Below are 20243 nucleotides of genomic sequence, written 5' to 3' on the forward strand. Positions count from 1 at the left end.
CTTTTAGCTTTGTTGCTATTATAATAGGCTAAACCAAATAGGGAAGAACTTTGAAAGCAAAATGATCATTCATACATTTCAAAACTGAAAATCCCTGATTTTAAGAAAGCCTTTACAGTGACTTTTCTTGCAACTTTCCAAGTACGGATCTTGCATTTAAATCTCATTTGACCCTGTGGCCACCTTTAAAGACAGATAGAACTACAGTAACAATGAATTTAGTATTTATTAAGATAATTTGATGAAAGTTTTCATTTATCTTTAGTCATGGACTGTCATTACATTTTCTAATCTGCACTGTTGAAGTGGAAATCCATGGAATCATGAACAAATAATAACCTTTCAAATCTTTTTGAGGGTCTTTCTTGATCTTAAAACTGCAAAGAAGACAAAGCAAAACACAGTTGTGTTGAAATTATAGAGAAAAATATTGTTTTGTGATAATTTGAATGAGCTGTTAAATAAGATAAATAAGAAGAAATAACTGGAAATTGTGCATGAAAACCTTGTATTTATGTTTTCTTATAGCAGATTACTTAAAAAAATGAGGCTAAAGTCGCACTCCAATCATCGTTTGACCTAACGTAACAGCATTTAAGTGGTCTTTTAATTGTGATTATGATTTTTTTTAGCCAAAATTAATTAAAACTGTGTCGTATTCAGAGACAGTTTCTGCAAACTGAGTTGTGGATGGGACCATTGGTGCATTGACATTAACCCTTAACTGGATTATCATTGAAGTGGGTCTATAAGTGATGCTTTAGAATGCATGAACACAAGATGCACAATTGTCAACTTTTCAAAAATCTACATGCTCAAAGCTTATTTTGAAAATGAATTTTCTCATCTGGAAAATTTCTTCCACTATATTAATAATTAAAATTATTATTAGCATGAAGCACACAAATTAAGCACACTATACTTTTCTTTTAAGATACAAAAAAAAGAAAAAGTGTCGTTTTGATGACTCTTAAAACCAATAAGCCATCGAACACTTCAGTCCCCCCACTCAGCATCCCAATGAGGCCTATCAACGCCTCTGACATGTAAAACACAGCCTCTCGAGGATCATTGTTTCATTATTTCATTAATTATTTGACCCAGTTATTAAAAGGAGCCCCCGCTCTGCAGCAATGAGTGGTTGATGCATGTTTGAAGCTGTCGTAAAAAAAAAAAATAATAAATAACAGCAACAACGGCACACCTGTGACTGAATAACTATGAATTTCAATGTTTCGTAGCCTGATGGAAAACTGCCACTAACACAGGTAATTATGCACTCTGGCCCTGTTGCTCGGCAACTGCAGTGTTTTCTCCAACAACGGCCCATTTTGATAGTATCTTTTGCACAGTTTTTAATAATAATTTATTAAAATACATCAGGAAAGCAGCTCCTTTTGTTTACAGAATATACAGAACATAACACCTTTTTAATGTTTTACTGGACACCTAATGAGTAAAAGTTTTAAAATGTTTACGAACAAAATTTTAATAACTTTGAAAAACCATACAAATAAAGTGTAATCCCTCGGATTACATGTGCAGGTTTGGACAGACATGAATAGAATGTCTTTTTTTTTTTGCAGTGTAATGTCCCACATGCCCACAAGGGAGAGTTCTAAGTCAAGACATGTCATGCATTTGTTTGTAGACAAATAAAGGCTGGTCCAAAGCAAGGAATTCATTTCAGAACTTTCCTTATTTAGAAAAAAATGTCCCAATCCGCTGGATTGTAACGATCTGGAGAGGCCATTAGGGAGCTCGTAGAGGAAAAACCAAAACACTGAAGGAAACTCAAGAACGCGGTGAGTCTTTAACAACAAACATTCATATTCGGCGTCGTTTAATGTCACATTTAATATATTTAAAAAATCGGTTCCTTAAATCCTATAAGAAACCACATTTCAGGACAATATTGTACACAATCTTCTTATTTTTTTCTACTTTATTGCTTATTATTATATCTATTCTTTAAAAACAAATTGAAAAAATATGAAATTTTCAAGAAAAATGTGCATGTTTGTTCCCAAACTAAAGAGATGAAAAAAGAGTCAATATGAAAGGTTTGCCAGAGGCCTTTACTGAGCAATCTACAGGATAGTGGGTTTTTGCTCAGCTACTCGAGTAACAGTGTAGAAATTGCTCCAAATCAAAGCCAGAACTGCAAAGGCCTGCAGTCATTAGACAGACAGAGAGTGAGGAACACATAATAATGATCCATTAGCCTTCATTTCTTGCATATTGTCATGATCTGGCTCTTTCGGTGGGGGTAAATCAGCTTAAACACACCCCTCCTTTGCTGCTTTTTAGTTGTCTTTTGTTGTTCCCATGCAGGACTCACAATTGCATGTAAATCAACACTATTATGTGGGGAAATTTGATAAAACATTGTAGCAACTGATGTGCCATGAAGGGATGCAGTGATTATCATAACAACAACAGATTGTGTATTTGTGAAACAAAGGCTCTGGTGTGTCAGACCTCAGAGGTGATCCTCACCTGCGTTTTTTTCCCTCCTTCTTCTCAGTCTGTCTCCTCTTTCGCCTTCTCTGGTTCCAATTTAGCCGGCCTAATCATAAAAGCATCAACGAGCTGCTGTTGCAGAGTAAACCACGAGGTGAAATGCGCTCCTAAAAATTCCATTTTCACTCAAGTGGACCAACACAACAAGGAACATGCAGTCGACGCAGGCAGACTTCTCAGCTGCCAGATCAAATGCATGAGAGGTTCATTATCAGAGGCCGACAACAAACAGCTCTGCTTATGTGGGTTTTGTTGTGGTCGACCCTGCGAGCACGCAAGGTGAGCTGCACTTTGACATAATGTGGATCCACTTTGGGTCAACACATACCAGCTTATTCTTTGAAGTTTCATCCTCACGCACACACAGATTCGTTGGGTCCACTTTACAGTGGCTTTAGGAAGACGGCTTTGAGCTCTTTTCCTCTGTGGCAGCCCCTCATGTAACTGAGTCATCAGTCTTTATTTCCATGCAGCAGATGTTCCTCCATGTCAGCAGGCCTCCTGACAAAGCAAGATGGAGAACTCGTCTTTTCTTAAGTGTTAATCGTGAGATCCTCTCCTTCTCTTCTTCCTTTACCAACCTTCTCGGTCTATTGATAATGGAAAAACAGACTTTAATCGATGCTTGGGTTGGTTCTGCACCTCTAAAAAGTCTACTGGAGGGACGTGAAGGGACAAAAGGCAGATGGTTATTGTATTTTTGATGACCGATTAATCCTGATACGTGGACTGGGATGTGGAATCCCACTGAAAGCTCGATAAAAGACGCTAATGGAAAGTGATTAATAGGCGATGGGATAAATGACTGCAGTCATTCTAGTGTTATCATTGACGGTTGAAAAGTGTGGAATGTAAAACGTTATAGTCTTTACACAATAATGAGAGATTTAGAAAAATAGCATTTTATGTTAGAAAAGGGAAAAAAAGATTTTAAACAAATAAAGGTATTGAAAAATGTTTTAATGTTCATTTAATTATTTTGTTTTTAGTTAAAACTAAATTTTCTATGTTGTTTTACGAATAAAATGGAAGTACTTGTAAAAAAATAGTTGAAAACTAACTTTTTATTATTTTTTTTAATCAACATTAATGTTAGTAAATAAAGAATAAAGAATGTGGTCCTTTTGAATGTTATAAATATATATTTTATTAACTGTTAAACAATACAAATTGTTAAAATAAATAAAGTTGAATTGTTTTTATCCAACTCAAAGATTTAAAATGGTTAATTTTTATTTATTTATTTTAGTTTTTAATTTTTTGAGCCATAATTCAAAGTAATATGCATTTCAATTTGCAAATTCATCAGCAAAAATTATGGCAAAAAAAACTTAAATTGAGGTTATTTAGTGAAACAAAATTTAAATTTGGAATAGAATAAGACTTTATTGTAAGTGTCAGATGGAGTTAAATTGTGGATTAAAATTAAATTAAATTTAAATTAAATGAAACCACAAAACCCAAAAAGTGCTTTAAGAGTGCATTTAAAAATATTCTAACATTAAAATTTAGAAGCTTTTTTGGTGCGCACTTTTAAAGAAACAATATATATTTACTTTAATGCTTTTATTTTATATGCTATCAATTAAAAGCAGAAAAAGAGCCCAGCTCCTTCGGTTCGTGCGCGACGTTTGAAGCGCTAATTGGGCTTGACATGTTTTCAAACTTCCCCCCCAGGAGCGAGCTGAAGAAAGTGTTTCAAAGAAAAAAAAAACCCTCAGATGGTCCCATGTAATATTTCCTCCTCTTGCGCCGTAAATGGATCAGGGTGGACAAAAATTGCAGGGGTCATTTGAGGAGGCGATTTAGAGAAGAAAAAAAACGTGGAGTTTTCTTTGGGAATTCTTTGAACCGAGCGGATGGATGTTATTGTATCAATTTTTCTGGATAATCCCAATTAAGTTCTTCTTTCCCCCCAAAAGCACGTTTAGTACTAAAACACTTTTGACTGTTGGACATCAAAGTGGCCTTTTTCAGTGTTTTAAGCGTTTAATTCCGACACGATTCAACTGGAAAAAAAGAGAGAAAAAGATAAAATTGACATCAGCCAAATAAATAAATTTCATGTTTTTCTTCAGACACATCTGCTCAGTGAACCGAGTCTTAATAATAAATAAAATCTCTTAAAATAAATAAAGATATTTGAAATTAACACTGAAACTCTTACTGCCACTGCATGGCGCTCAGGGACTGCGCGTCCAAAGCACTTCAGTCACAATAATAATAATAATAATAATAATAATTTAAGGAATTTTGCGTAGCTGCACATTTAGTTATTTAATTTCGGCTAAAACGACAAAATTAAAGTTTTACCTTTTTGGAATTAGTGTCAGAATCCATGCGTTTATGAATAAATTTAAACTTTAAGAAATTAAATAAAAAATATGTATAAAAAAGAAAAAGCTTCAAACATTCAGAAGCAGCAAATTTATACTTTTCAATTGTAAACAAAAGTAGATTTACGCGCCCGCTGTGCGCCTTTTTGGCGGATTTTACGCGTCGTCGGGGCTGACGCGTGCGCTCCGCGGAGGCTGTGTGCGCCGGCTGCCGTACCTGCAGAGGCTGCAGCCTGCTCGCCGCTCGACGGTGAACACTCCCAGTCATACACACACACACACACACATCACACACAGACATAGCTGCGCGCGCCATTATAACGCCAAACATCAAAGTGCCACTGGATTTTGTGTTTAAGAAACACTTCTGGGGTGTCTCAATGTAGCTTTCTGCCCTCCACCTTTGTGAAACTTCAGATTCTCAGATTGGATCATGTGATTTTGTGCATTAAGTTTTGCTGCAACAATTAGAAGTCTTTCAAATTACTTAAATAAACTTAAATATTCATCTAAATAAGTCAAAAACCCCCTTTTTTCACAAACGTATTCATCTGAATGTTGTTTACAGTGCACTTCATTTAAAAATGTAGTTATCCCATTGTTCTGTCCTGCAAAAACAACATTTATGCCAAATCCCGCAAATACTAACATGTTTGAAAAATGTTATGGAGCCTTAAAGGTAAAGCTAAATACTATATGTACATCAAAGGCTTGTCGGCAAGCTGCTTTTTAACTAAAATATCATAATTGGTGTTGCAGACTCTTGTCCAAACATGCTCTGTCTTAGTTGGATGAATCACACACTCCACTGACTCATGCCTCATCCACCGTAGATCTCACGTTTCATTAAACCATTGCAGATGTCATCTGAAAATGTATGCAAACAGTCAGCAGCAGCAGACCAAGTGACAGGAAGTGTGTGATAAGAAGCTGAGGTGTGCTTGTTGAGAGGGGAGGTGGTCAAGCTTCTGCTTTTTTTTTTTTGGGTAAGTTTTGCAATTTCAAGAATGAGAAATAAGCTTCACATGAAGACAAGAAAAGAACACATAAAGTCGCCTTTATGCACACCAAGGAAACACAACCATGTGAAAATACGATACAACTAATTTATCTGTCAGCCCTTCGGTTTCTCTGCCCTTATCGGAGCCACAAATCATGCAACTCATCCTTGAAGCCTCCACAAAGAACTTCATTTTCCCCCCCTTCCTCTGTGTCTTTTCACCGAGCTGCTCCAGGGATCGTGTCAGGGGAAAAGACCCTTAACTCCCCTCCCCTCACAGAGGTGCCTTGTTGGGAGCTGTCCATCACTCAGAGAAAAAGTGTTCCTTGTCCCGCCTGTTCAGCTCATGTCATCACCAGGCGCTCCCCCCATCTTCTCTCAGAGTTTGCACTCCTGAAAAACGGCTGCAAATCTGATTACGCTTATGTTTCACCAGGTTGAGAGCTTTGGCCGATGGCGTTTTGGCATTTGAATTCTGATTTATCCTCTACTGACTCCAACACACAAGTGCTGCAGTTGGCTGCAGCTGAATAGGTTCACTTTTATTAAATGCCAAATGAAATAATAGCAGTTTTTTCTCTCTCTCTGCACTTTATCGCCTTATTTAAGCCCCAAAAAATGCTTTCCCTCCATGCATGCATTCCTGATTGTTCAGTTATTATGCAAACTAACTCTAGCAAGTCTATAAATGCAGTAAAATACGAAAATAATTGAGAAAAAAATAACTCATGGTTGAGATAAATTTAAGCACCACACTAATACGTTTCAATATTTTACCAGGTTAGTACCATTAGTACTTATTTCAGTACCACACCTCCAGGATCTTCCAAAGAGGAGCGGATCTGCACCCAAGAGCAACACAACAATAAAAAAATACGTGATTTATGTGCTGTAAAAGACTTTAAAACAAGTTTATGAATACTCCTTGTTTTTATCATCACCATCTTTTAGGTTTCTCTGAGAAACACTGAACTCAAATCTATCGTGGGTGTATTGAGTTTATTTTCTGCAACATCTGCCACCGGAATCTTAAGTGAGATTAATGCTTCTGTGCTCAGTCCATGCTCTCGTTTATGGTCAGGGATAGACAGTGATCCCTAATGTTCAAGTGACAAAATCCTCCAGCAGCTGCAAGAATTATGATCGCTCTGTACTGACAAGCTAAAGGAGGGAAGTAGGTGGCGCTCGGTGAATCAGTTTGTGGCAGATCGCCGTTTTCCCCTTGAAATCACTAACTTGGATTCTTACAATATTATATTTCACCTATTTTCTCAGCCATGTTGCTCCAATCAGAATCTGGTAAAGCAGATTTTATTATTGAAACATTTTAGATTAAAAAAAGTTATTTTTTAAGATAATTTTTCTATGTGGGTTGTGTGATGAAACCGCCCTGTTCGAATGTTCGGGCTTGCCGGGGCAGCCAAGAGCAACCAAATCATGGCACAATCCCATATTGCTTTCTCCACAATCACTACGGTGCAATCACAAAAACGGGATTGAAAGTCCCCTCTTATCATGACCACATTTTAAAATAAAGTGGTTGCACTCTTCATGTCTGCTGGTTCGTTTGGCCGAAGCCTCTCCAGCGGGATGGAGTTCTGCTGTCTTACCGCTTTCTTTGTTGACCATCCCATAAACATCGAAGACCAATGAAGCAAAGTTAAAGGACGGAAAATGAACAGGTAGGTTGTTGTAATGAACATTCCCTTTAAATGATCTATTTTGTATTAGATTTCATCCTCGACTCAAGAACTTGTTGCCAGCTGAGACCCTCAAAGTGGGACCAAATGTTCTCAACTTATTTATTTATTTATTTTCCGTTTCCCAACATTCAGCTTGTGACAGGAATTGTGAGGGTCAAATGAGGACAGCAGCAACATTTACAAAAAAAATACAGCCGAGCCTTTAAAAGAAGTCAGCAGGAATATAGTCAACTGAGGTAATTAGCTAGGTGAACAGAACAACTACACAAAGACAAACAAGGAAGAACACATACGTGGTTGCTCAGACCACTCAAAAAACCTTAAAAGATAACAAAAAAAATACAAAAAAATGAAGCTTGGCTATTTAGTGGAAAGAAAAAAAGCATAAAAAAACATAATAACGAAGCAAAAATAGACAAATATTTTTTTATTTATCTTTCTGCCTCTGGGGAGGTTGGTTAGATGGCGTCTGCCCAACTGCCGGGCTTGTGTATATAATGGCTGGGCTTCCTGGATCGCCTCTCAGAACAGCTCAACCCAGTACAGCAGCCAGCATCGCCCCCAAACCAGCACTGGAACTCAAAACAGGCGGCGTTAATTAGACCGAGCAAACTGTACAAAGGTGTCTACATGTGCGTGGCTCAAATTAACACTAATGCACTGTGAAAATGCTACGTAAATGTGAATATTTCAACTCGACGGAATGTGCATGTTTCATTTGAGAACTTAAATAAATAAAAAGTCTGAAAATGTAAACTTGTTAAACCAGGGGTGTCCAAACTTTTTGCAAAGAGGGACATATTTGGTGAGGTAATTTTTCTTCACACAGAATAGAAAAACAGTTAAATATATTTTTACCAAAATTAAAAAGCATTTCATGTTAAAGACTGTGCTTGACGTCTCATCTTTTGGTGCCTCTAAATTGAAAAAAGAGCCAGTCTCTTGGCATATTAGTCAGACACACATGCTTATTTTTTTATTTACAGCCGACATTTTAAAGACAAGTAAAGTGTCACAAAAAGGTTGTGCTACAGTGTTGCCACAGGTTTTAAAGTCCCACTCCTACTATTTCTTTTTATTGTAAACGCGTTTCCAGTGGTCTTTTAATTACGATTCAATTATGATAATTATGTTGTTTTTAAAGATATATATTCAGCAGGAGTTCATTACTCTGGGTTGTGGGCGGGACTGTTTGGGCGGAAGTTAGCTTCCACTAATTTCCCATTAGCCCTTTTATTTACACTTTCTCCTGCTAGCTTGCAGCACTCCAGAAGTCCAAGCTAATATTAGCGTAGCATAAAAATATATAAATAAATAAATAAAAAACTACGAGCAATATCATGTAGCTGTACAGTTTTGAGCTATGTTTGTTTGTAAGTGGATGAAGCAGAATTGTGGTGGAGAAGGGAGCCGCTGAGGAGCCTCTGGTCACATACAAGATGGCGTCCGAAAAGTCTCTGGCCGGATGCGGATATTTTGCAACTTTTTTGCAGTTTTTTCCTAAACTTTAGGGAAACCTTTTAAAAAGGATATTTTAAAAAACTTTTAAGAACTGTCAGATTTTGAGCTTTAAAGGCCAATAAACTGTAACGGTCTAGCCGTTTAGTGTGCAAAATGAGCTTCAAATGGGACAAACAATGTTAAGCATCATTCAAGTCAATATTAACAACTGTTCACATTTTTGTAACTACATGCATTTATAATGGAAGTTTATCTCTGGAGAAAAAGCTGCTTTTTCTGGGAATAATCTGATCACATAAGGAGTTAGGTGATGTCAAAAAGAAGAAAAGTTGAAAGCTTAAAACGGGGGGTTCCATTCGAGGACTTCTGGGTAATTATTTCATCCGCCATGATGCTTTTTTGCGTCCCGCAGGAGGGAGGGACTTCCAGCTATTGATTTTTGAGCTCCATATTTATTCTGAATGGCCAGATTCTCCTGGAGCCATTTGCCCCGGCCATGGCAGTTTTTGCATCCAAAAGCAGAACTTTTCAAACCGCAGGTTTTCATCTGAACCAACACAATAAAGAAATACTCAAATGCACATGTTATCTTAAATTATTTTATAATTAGTGTTAAGAATCTGCTGGGGATTGTATATAATTGATTTTATGACTGGGTTGGTGGAAATTTTAACTCAGGACACATTTGACCCACATAGCAGACTTTGGACATGCTAGTGTTTAACATTTGACTTATTTGTGGAAATAAAAAAGTGTGCCGAGGACTCCATTTTGCTAAGGCTAACCTACTGCAGTGAAGATGCTTAAAAAAAGCAAATTTTCCATTACAGTTTTCTCTTTCTGATTATAAAAAAAGAGAAAAACAGTATTTCTCTTCTATGTAATATAGACCATGTATTGAACTGTTAAATAAAAACAGCAGAAAAACCGCCCGAAGATTAAAGACTAAAGAACTGCCTTAAATTCATTCTTTGTTTCCAGCACATTGAAAGCAGCAAGTGGAGTGAATCTCCATTACTTGTGATACCATTAGTCAGGTAATAGTAGGATTCAAACTTGCTCTGCCTCTCCTCTTTGTGAGTTCAAGAGGGGCTGGCACATGAGGAAATGAGAGTGAGGAAGAGCAGAGCAAAAGTGGGCATGCAGGAGGCTAAAAGCATGTTTCCTTTTTTCTTCCACTCCTTGTCTTCCTACTTTAAGCCTCCAGGAGATAATGAGAGCTTTGGCTTTGTAAACATTATTTCTGGCATATTGAGGCAGCAATCAGCTATTATTTATGGCCTGAATTTTAATCATGTGAGAGCTGATACTCCTCAGAAAGAAGGGAAGCTGGAGCACAACAAACAAATATTGCTTTTCCACACTCGGAGAGGAGGCCACTCCAAAGCAACATCAAAGCTCGCTCAGTGCCTGGTTTACGTTAATTCTGCATCTATTGTTCCTACGGAGGTATCCGGGAAACCGGTCTGGGCACAGGCAGAGGGAGCCGATGATACTAAAGCTGGATAAAAAACAAGATCACGTTGAAAACTACAAAACGAGGAGTCACTCGTTAAAGCAAATACTCTGTAAAAACAAATAAATCAAAAATATCAAGGAGACACTAAGTTTTATAGAGTTATAAAAACGTGAATATTAATCACAAGTTACTTTAAGATAGAGAACTATTTGAAAGCATGCCTTTTCTAAGTCAACGTGTTCTATCACGAGTCTCATTTCCTCAGTAAGTAAATTAAACTTTTGGCCCCAGGAAATAATCTTTCAGACTTTTTTAAAATCTTTTTACATCAAGTAATAATAAAATGTTATTGCCTTCCCACATTAAAAATCTACAAAAGGGTTATTTTTTTTTTGTGGTGAAATATTCGAACTTGTCCGATAAAACCACTTGTGTTTCGAAAACATTATATCCAAATTTTCGTGTCGCACTAAAAGGTCATTTTTTCTGTAAAGTGTATAAACCTCCAGCAAAAAGCTACATCCAGGTTTAAACATGATTTGAAATATTATATATTTTAAATAACAGGGGCACTATGCAAAATGTTATTTTCCTAAAATAAATACAACAAGAACAATATTCTGGCAGTATATATGTTTTTCTTCCTTTTACAGCAGAACCAGCAAGCAGGGCAAAAACGGGGACAAAAATATTCTTAAAAACAAACAATCTAAATATGAAAAAGGCAGATTTTGATCTAAATATATTTGAATAATTGTTCTAAAACGCCCCAACATCCTCCCACAGTCCAAAAACAAGCTTTACAGGGTATTTGAACATCCAAAATGGCTCTTAGGTGTGAATGTGTGTGTGAATGGGGACCGACCCAATGTCTATCCTTCCTTCTTCCAACAGCTGGGATAGGCTCCAGCAACCTAGTGACCCTGAAAGGGATTCAACGGGCTCGATAAATTGATGGATCAACGGTTTAAAAAAAGAAAAGGTCTTAAACTGTCCAGGAAAATTGCTTGTTTTACTGTTCAACGTTAAATCTATGTGGACTATTAAATTTGGAAACTAAACTCTCCAATTATGAACAACCAAGTGACTTATATTGTTGAGCAAAAACAAAACAAAACATAATTATCAAGCATAAGTAGCCTCTCCATACTTGACATATTACATTTAAACGGCACAGAGCAGTTCTGATAATGACCTAGCACCTCATCATGAACCTTTAACCCTGTAAAGTCCACTACATCAAATAATTGGCAGAAAATTCTTTTTATTTTCTTTCCCTTTAATTAGATGTTTTTAAAACTGTTTAATAAAATTAACAATAAAAATTGCAATGCCCTTTTTTTCCATAAATGAGCCAGATAGTGATTCAATTATGATATGTTGTTGGGTGATTTTGTATGTTTTTGCTCACAACAGTGTGAGAAATAAAAAATTTAACATGAGGGTTCTGGAAAACTAAGCATCCTATTTACCCACTGTCTCAAATTTGATACACGCATTTTTAAACATGCAATAACTGTGTTATAAATGATGAAATATCAACAAATTTTACATTATTTCAATTCAGCAAGTAGTCCTTTAAAAAAAATGTATTACAATGGATGAGATATTTTCACCATTAAGCTTTGAAATTGTCAACTATTTGGGGGATTTCATGGAAGCTGCCATTTTGAAATGAGCAGGAAAAGCCCCTAGTGGTAGAACTATACTTCACTCCAGGGCAGAAAATATGGACCAAACTATGTACAGTTGTTTTTTTTTAAGGAAAGTTTGAATCGTAATGAGAAAGGAGTCTCAGAAATGTGTGTATCAAATATGCCACAAATGGTTATATCGGCGTAAAGCTCATTTGATGGAGCAAATTGTTGTATTTATCTGAGAACAGGTTTCATTTAGTGAAAAAAGTGTGTGAAAATAACTTAATTTAAAAGTCTTTAATGTATCTTGAGTGACTAGATACTGAAACGAATGAACAGAAGCTCTCATGGTCTGTCGTGCTGCCTGTAAATGTTGACAAAATGACATGAATTTCTCTCATCATAACGTTTTCCTACAGAGAACACTGTATAAAAAAAAAAAAAAAAAAGAGCACAGATGTTAGTTTCCCAAACTGCCACTCAGGCTGTGAGTGAACAAGCTAACAGGCAGTCAGCACCACAGCTCAGGTGACTGCGAGTTGAAAGGGCAAGGTTCAGGAAAGTATCCTTCCTAGCGCTGCCTCACACACTCTCTCTTGTCTATATTTACGAGGTGTAACTTTTATGTAAGCGCCGGGCAACAACAGGTTTAAGAGGGCTAGTGTAACCTTCGAGGGGCCCTGGGTGACCTGCACCCCAGCTACAATAGTCTCCCTGGGCCACAATTAGGACCGGAGCTTGACTGAGTCACCCCAACGTCATGTCCTGTGGAGAGTCATTTTATTCCAAACTCCCCCTGCCCCCAACTCACCAGCTGGCTTGAGATCCTTTAATGCCAAGAATAAAATATCACTTTGAAGTAAATAAAAAAAATGGAGGAGAAAACATGCTTTGGACCGTCTTAGCTCTACTTTTTCTTTTCCTCCACTTAGTGGCCCTTTGACTGTTTCTGTCAGTGAGAGTTTCAACATAAAGCAGGGGCTCACTGGGTACGGACACAGCAGCTTGTCATCACCACTCACCATCAAACCCCCAAACTACCAATTAACTCCCGAGCCCTCCCCTACCTGCCCAAAGGCACAATGACCCCCCACCCCCTACCTCTTAGCCAGTTCTGCTCCATACAACAGAACTAACCTCCACATACTCTCATCGACGATCTATATTCAAACGCAACTTTAAAGGATGAAATCCTTCCCCATGTGTGTGTGGCTGTCGGTTGGGGTCACTCTTACAGTGCTCGTTGGAGCGGTCCGAGCCTTCTCGGTGTTATATTTTTAAATCTACGGATTACTTGTGGGCCGTTTTGCCCAAAATGAGCCCTGAGATCAGGATGATACAAACATAAGAAAGGGCTCACACGTAAAATGATACGATCAAATATTAATAATTGCCACAAAAATGTCCAAATTGTTAAAAAGTTTATTCCTCCGCAGCATGACGTATGCTAATTTTTGTTATTTATATATTTTATAAGGCTGGGAATTGATTAAAAAAAAAAAAAAATTCACCAATTAAGCATAAACCTGGAAAAAAAATTATCGCCATTAATCACGATTATTTTATTATTTTAGCTATAGTATTTGTTGACTTATTATCCGCAAATAATCACACAAAATTTTACATTTAGAGCATTTACTTTTCATTAATGCTGTCAATTGATTAAAAAAATAATTTTTATTTGGATTGTGATTAATCAGAATTAATTGCAATGTTTCACGAGGTAATTTTCATATTACAATGTTCAGCTATTGAATAAAACAGAAGTGTAAATTGTGAGCACAAAACACATCAATAGAACCTGCAGACTTAAAAAAAAAAAAAGTTCCGGTCATATAACCCAGAGGATGAAATAGTCTGCATTTTGTGAAATTGTGATCTAAAAAAAAAAATAGCAAGAATAAAGTACTAAAAACTGATTTTTTTTATTTTTTGTAAGCAGCCATGATATGATATGTGATAATACCCAACAAAGTGTTTTAACCCAAACCGTGGAAGCTTGAACAGTCAAAGCGAAGACTGTTGTTTTTCCATTTTTTAAAATTTTTTTATAGAAGTGTTATTAATTTGCATTTTGGTTAATCGCACGCATTAACACTCACAGCCCTAATATTCTTAAGTCTGTAACTCAGCAGCTTTAGCTCCAGTGTTGACAGTCTTTGAGTTACTGCAACTCCTCAACAGTTGATGCAATTTATGCAGTTGAAACAAAATCTAAAGCTAAGAAAAGCAGCTTTGTGCTGCTATGCAACTTGTTACAGTAGTGTTTTGTCAATCAACGTAAACAGATGATTCACTAGTGTTCACACTGTAGCTAGACAGCACCAGGGTTCACTTGCAAGTGAATCTACATTCTAAAGTGCATCCATGTTAGATTGCTGCTCCATATTTAAATGCATTTTATGTCTGAGAAGGTCTATCTAAATAAATTAACTCCAAGATGTGATATTTTAACGCCTTTGTCTCACTTATGGTTACCCGTACTGTTTCCATATATTATGTGTGCCTTAGTTACTTAAATATAACCCACAAAGGAGCCACTGCTTCCAGATTTTGGAGGTCCCAAGTCTCCCCTGCCCCTCAGGGAACATTTTAGATGAACATGGTCATGTTACATGGGAGAGGAGGAAGTCCCACTGCTGCCGTTCTGGCATCAGCCTGCATCACCCAAAAGGTCATCCCCCTTTGCAATCAACAATCACTTTCACTCTCTGAGTGGCCCTAATCACAGCATCCCTGGATTTGGAGAAAGACTTCCTTGGTAAAATCTGGAGAGACAAACCAAAATGACGGTAAATAATATAATTGTTCTGCTATTTTTCTGGGAAAATGTACAAAAAGACAGAGTCATTTGCGGGTTGAACATGATGTACAACATTATTGTAGATTCTTGTAGGTCTATACGATCACATCCACATTTTCAATTCAGCAGAGCGGAGCTACTTGAAGACCATTTCTATTGATGAGTCTCAAGTGGTGAGGGGGCCCTCTCGATACCATCCATTAGCTTACAGTGCCTGATTCCCTGATGGCACAAAAAAAGAGGGGCAAAAGAGGCATGCTGTACAAAGATCACGAGAAACCTTTGCTCATTAAGACAAATTAATTCACTTCTGCCACGAGGATTCAGTTTTGAGATGGCAAACACAAGAAGCCTTGTTTGGTTCAGATTGATGGTCACAGCATAGAAGCAAATGACTCATGACAGCCTAAGTAAACATTTAGCTAGCTTGTAGTTTGTGGATTTTCTTTTACTGAATTACATGTTTTTTCGTAAAAGAAAATTTGAATTATTTTATCCTGAAATATTCCATAAACTATGCAGCAATCTCAAAAAGGGGCTTGACATATTTTGGTATTAAAAAAACAATACAGTAGATAAAATTGGAAACAGGAAGTCAGATACAATAGAGAGGACCTTTGATCCATGATCAGGGGGAAGACTTCCCTTCTGGGTGCAAACTATTAATGTGAAAGTGACTCTGCCCATTGCACATTTGTTACAGCAAATAATGGGGCTAAAATTAGCACACAATGGCAGGCAGATGGGCTACACTTGTATCCAGCCATGCGCAGGAAGGGAGCGGGAGGTAATTGTATAAAAATGAGTGATTTGTTGAGGTCCTGGATAGTTTGGAGCGCCGGCGAGTCGGTATGAAAGGGCAAAGGAGGAGAGGTGAGAATGGTGAGGAGAGCAGAGAGCCTGACCTAATAGATTTTAAGATCTTAAAAGATCTTAAAAAGAAACGCACAGAACATTCATCAAATTTGTCCTTTTTTGTGGTCCAACTTTTTTAGAACCAATTAAGTCTAGTTGGGACACGGGTCACAGTCAAAGCCCGGGGTCCGGATCCGACCCTCCGGGTAATTTTATTTGTCATTAATGTCCCACTGTTATCTTACGCTTATTCCTAACTTGTACAATTAATTTTGACAAAATATATTTTTATGGAGAGTAAAATATTGAAAGTTATTTCAGGTTTAAGTTGATTTATTCAGGATAATATTCCTGCTTTTTTATTATTCATAATTAAGTTAAAAAGTTACGTTTTTAAAGTTTCAAAAAATTGGTATTCCACTAGCTTTTTGGACTATTTTGGCATTTACTTAGATTTTTTAGGCTATTTTGGGGTTTTTAAATATTTCGTCAGCATGCTAGCTGTTTTGGCTAATGTAGCTTTTTTTGCTTGTTTTTTTGGCTTTTTTGAAGTTTAGCTAATATTTCAGCTACATGCTAGCTGTTTTGGCTAAGTTAGGCTTTTTCAGTTTTTTAGGATATTTTGAAGTTTAGCTATTTTTTCAGACACATGCTAGCTCCATCCATCCATCTTCTTGACCGCTTCTTCCCCTTCGGGGTCGCGGGGTGCCGGAGCCTATCCCGGCTACTGATGGGCGAAGGCGGGGTACACCCTGGACAGGTCGCCAGTCCGTCGCAGGGCCTCAATCACACACAGTCACTCTCACATTCACACCTAGGGACAATTTAGAGTCACCAATCAACCTATGAAGCATGTTTTTGGACGGTGGGAGGAAGCCGGAGTCCCCGGTGAAAACCCACGCATGCACGGGGAGAACATGCAAACTCCACACAGAAAAGTCCCAAATCCAACAGCCGGGATTAGAACCGGGGCCTTCTCGCTGTGAGGCGAGAGCGCTAACCACCTGCGCCACCGTGCAGCCCACACATGCTAGCTGTTTTGGCTAAACAATTTTTTTCATTTTTTTTAAGCTAATTTGGCATTTAGCTTTTATCTTAGCTGGCTATCAACTTCAGCATTTTTAGCTATTAGCTTCACCATTTTTAGCTATCAATTTCAAAATCAGCACTAGCATCTTCAACGGCCGAATTCAACTTACAGCATTCGCTCTAGCACTATCGCATGTAATGCTATACATCTACTTCATAATTATGTTAAAAAGTTACGGTTTTAAAAATATAGTTTTAGAGTGTTCAATAAATGTTTATCCTGTTTGGTCCGCGACCTTAAGGTGTTTTTTGGATTTTGCCCCCTTGTGCGATTGAGTTTGACACCCCTGAATTGGGCAGGTTGGGTTATTTGATGGAGCACCTTCCAGTTCCCTTTTCCTCTTCCCCCTTCATACAGTATCATGGAGATTGTCTGTTTGAAAGTCTGATGATGGTCTGAGTAAGATAAACCAGATGTAACTGGGTGTCTTTATGAAGTCTGCAGCTGCCAAACTAATTCAAGTGTTTTTGGGATGGATGGGAAAGGATACCAGCGCGCCCACGAACCATCACAGTGCCCATCGGCTTTAAGGCAGGAAGCACGCATGCAACATCTCAGCCCCCGTCCAAGCCTCAAAGACTCAGCTGTTGAAACCAAGACTGAGAAAAGTCGGGGGAATATCCAGCCTGCTGAGTGAACCCTATGCGTTATCAAATCTAACCATCTGGCTGTCCGGTGATTCCAGTTGTGATTTCCTTGCAGCACTTTGGCCACAAAGACTCAATTCACAGCCTCTTCTGGCTACTTCTTGAACTTTGGGAAGAAATGACATGACCTGAATATCTGAAATGCTCTTACATAACATTTTTTTTTTAACAAATGTGCGTTTCTTTTTAATGAATTTGTCTCATAAGCATAATTTTTCTACAGTTTGTGATTACAGTGATGAAGGACCTGCACGAAAGGAGTAAAACTAAATAAATAGAAATATTAGTTTACCCCCTAAATAAGTGGATTTGTAATCTTGCCAAACAAACATTGTTTAGCTGGACATTAGATATATACATTTTCGCTAATAACTTGTTCTCTTGTGTCTTTAGTATGCGTTTGATTATTTTCCTCCCCATTTGCAGAACAAATGTCGAAGGTTTGATGTCAGAAGTTTAAAATAATCTTCGGGGTGACCCACTTTAAAGTCCTACTGAGCGAGCTGTGGAAAGCCTCCGCTCTTCATGTCGATGTAAGCCGTTCACCACAAGACAGCCTGTGCTCAACACCGCTGCACAGCTTACAATAATAATCACACAGGAGCAGACATTTTATCTAGCTGAAAGACAAGCTATTAAAGCACTCAGAGCTGTGTTCTCTTAACAAAAACAACAATTACAAATCCGCGATGGAAAGCGGATCCGACTTACAGTTTTATGGTGAGAAAGAGGGTGGAAGTGAGAGTGATCTGTTGTGCATTAAGCTTTTTGGACGAATTTTCTCCCAGGTGCTGAGCGATTCCAGAAAGGTCGACGGGAGACGCTGTTTGTTTGCTCTCGTGTGTTTCTTAATGATTTATCGCCACAACTAGGAGGATTCTTTTGAGGGGTCATCTTATTGTTCAGTCTTGTAAAACCCTAGTTTCTCTAAGCACTCAACCCAGACTATTTGTCCTGAATCTTTTTTTTTTTTTAAGACGTTTTCCAGCTGCAGTCCTTTGTGAGATCTTATTCCCACTTAACAGCAGCAACAGAAAACGTCTTCATAATGAGGCGAGCAGGAATGCATGGACACATACTCACTGTAATACCAAGCTGTAAATTGTTTATTTATAGTGCTGGATGTAAAACTGTTAAACGCTGTTGTGCATGAAGCCGAGAAGCTACAGTTACGTTTATGTTCAGGAAAAGAGCCTGAAGGTGCACACGTTGGTACTGAGGATACTTTCCATGACCTTCTGTAATGAAAGTATGTCCTGCAATTTGGTTTTGGAAGCAGACAATAGGCTTTTTGGAACCATAAAATACCAGTCTGATGAGGAAGAAAGCAAGTACTCACTTATGGGTGAGTTATCTATCAAAGTGCTACAATTTACCAGCAACGGTGTAATAAATAGCATTAATTTCCTCTGACCTTTTCTTCTTGCTTAGGTCAGTGTTATCCATTAGGATTTAAGTGGGTATCAGATGTTTTCAAACTACGGTTTGCTAATGAAGACTTTTTGAGAGTGTTTGAAGCATCCGAGTTTATGCCAGAGTAGTAGTAGTGGGCAGGTGAGCGGGCTGATGAGCAAGCAAAAAAAAATATTTTTTCAGAATTGTCTCCGACAGTAAATTTAAGACAGAGAAAGAAGGAGAGCTGGAAATCTGTGTCCCCAGCTGGTTTTGGCTATCTAATAAACATGTAAACACTCTGCGTTCTCTACCTCATTAGGTGATTGCAGAGGCTGCTTGCTCTCCATAAATCAGGGCCCAGGTTATCAAGGCCTCTGATCTTAACTGTAGCGGGCGCCCAGCTGTCTACAGGAGCACAGACTAGGAACAGCAGGCTCGGAGGAATCCAATTCCTCCTACCTCTCTCACCTTTTTCATTTTGCTAATAAAAGACGAGAAGTCCACAAAGATCTACCCCGAGTGGCCAAACTTTAAAGAATATTATGTGTCGTCTTTAAACGTTAACTGACATTCACCTTTTTTCATTTTATTCCCATCAGATCCCAAAAGGTGGTGCTGGGGCATCGAGGAACAGATCACAATCGTGAGAAAAGCATGAACTCCATAGGGGGACGCTTGCCTGGAAGATGAATAGTTAAAAGAATGAAAAACGGCTGTGTGCGTTTGACTTTAAGCACCTCTCATACCACCATAAAGGTTGCTACATGCCAGGTTCAAGCAAAGTGTCACTCTCTTATTCTCTAATGTAAAACACACTCAGCGGGTTTTGCCAGTCTACTAAACATTACGGCGCTGACAGACCTGCCGTTGGGAGATTTTCAACTTGCATTAAAAAAAAAAAAAAAAAATTCAAAAGGGTTAGACACAATAAAGTGACTGGACGTCTGTAAGAAAAGAACAAAAAAAAATTAACTGAAACATTTTACAGAGCTAATGGATGTGTGGACATAATTATAAGGTACGATGTTAATCAACACTACACACTCCTATGGGTGTATTTAACCTAAACCACTAATCAAATGCACTTTATATCATTACATTGAATAAATGTGCTCAGATTTTTCAGCAAATTGCTTCCAGTTGCAGGTAAAGGTGTGATGCATAACTTTCACCTAATTACTCCATTACTAGTTAATGGAGTTAGGATGTGCAGTAGCGTTTTCAGTGACCTGTGCTTTATTAAAAGCATTTTGGTTATTATTAAACACCCTGCTTTGTTGAATGTAAGGCAGAAGTGGAAGTGTAAACGGCTCGTGAGGGTATCGTGGGCCCCT

General features: G+C 37.9%; 1 long non-coding RNA gene across 1 annotated transcript; it reads left to right on the plus strand.

Annotated features, from left to right (window-relative positions):
• The first annotated feature begins 1715 nt into the window (after window positions 1-1715).
• LOC118599464 lies at window positions 1716-19869 on the plus strand. Its single transcript, XR_004948834.1, has 2 exons — window positions 1716-1805; window positions 19509-19869. It is a non-coding gene; the product is annotated as an uncharacterized LOC118599464 (long non-coding RNA).
• Window positions 19870-20243: the final 374 nt, after the last annotated feature.

The sequence above is a fragment of the Oryzias melastigma genome, linkage group LG12, assembly GCF_002922805.2.
Source record: "Oryzias melastigma strain HK-1 linkage group LG12, ASM292280v2, whole genome shotgun sequence".
Lineage (NCBI taxonomy): Eukaryota > Metazoa > Chordata > Actinopteri > Beloniformes > Adrianichthyidae > Oryzias > Oryzias melastigma.